The 679-nt window shown below is 44.0% G+C and overlaps 1 non-coding gene across 1 annotated transcript; it reads right to left on the bottom strand.

Moving 5' to 3' along the window:
* Positions 1 to 227: 227 nt before the first annotated feature.
* On the bottom strand, positions 228 to 367 carry LOC144696234 (U4 spliceosomal RNA). The gene has a single exon (XR_013580139.1). It is a non-coding gene; the product is annotated as a U4 spliceosomal RNA (small nuclear RNA).
* Positions 368 to 679: the final 312 nt, after the last annotated feature.

Here is a 679-nt window from a genome sequence, read left to right as displayed (position 1 = left end):
AGCCACCCAACATGCTTCTGCAATTAAAGCAGCAACCGGGTGAAGTACTAGGATAGGTTTAAGAACTCGCACAGTGCACAGCATGCTCCAAGGGGAAGCACCAAGGTAAAAAGACCTCAAGCCATAGGATTTGTAATAAAAATTAAGCCAAATTTGTCTGCATCAGATATTGCTCTTTACAAATGGCTTAAATTAGGCAGCATGATTGGAGGTTGTATGTGTTTTTTTCCCGCAGGGACCGTCAAAAATTGCCATTGCCAGTTATATTTCAAGTCGTCAAAGCGGGATATCGGGAAAAGTTTTCAACAAGCAACAATCGCGTCTCGGTTAAACCTCATCGGCTACGATACTGTTGATGCACACAGAAAATAGTCAGCAGATGGCGTAGGAACACAGGAATACTGAACTTAGTAGCAAGAGCAGGCCATTTGGCCCTTCGAGCCTGCTCCGCCATTCAATACGATTATGGCTGATCTATGTAACATAAAGGGTTAGCTCTAATGATAGCTACTGAGCACGTGGGGAGCTATGGCACAGTGATGTCACTCACTGAGGGGAGTTGAGTGTGAAGCATCTGATACTGCAACGCCTCAGGTCTTGTGAGTAAAGAGAACAAAGGTCAAGTTAGCACTTTGTTACATGATATTGAGCACATAGCAGATGATGTGATAGCCAGAAT

Source organism: Cetorhinus maximus, chromosome 21, assembly GCF_964194155.1.
Source record: "Cetorhinus maximus chromosome 21, sCetMax3.hap1.1, whole genome shotgun sequence".
Lineage (NCBI taxonomy): Eukaryota > Metazoa > Chordata > Chondrichthyes > Lamniformes > Cetorhinidae > Cetorhinus > Cetorhinus maximus.
This window is presented reverse-complemented; position numbering and strand designations above follow the sequence as displayed.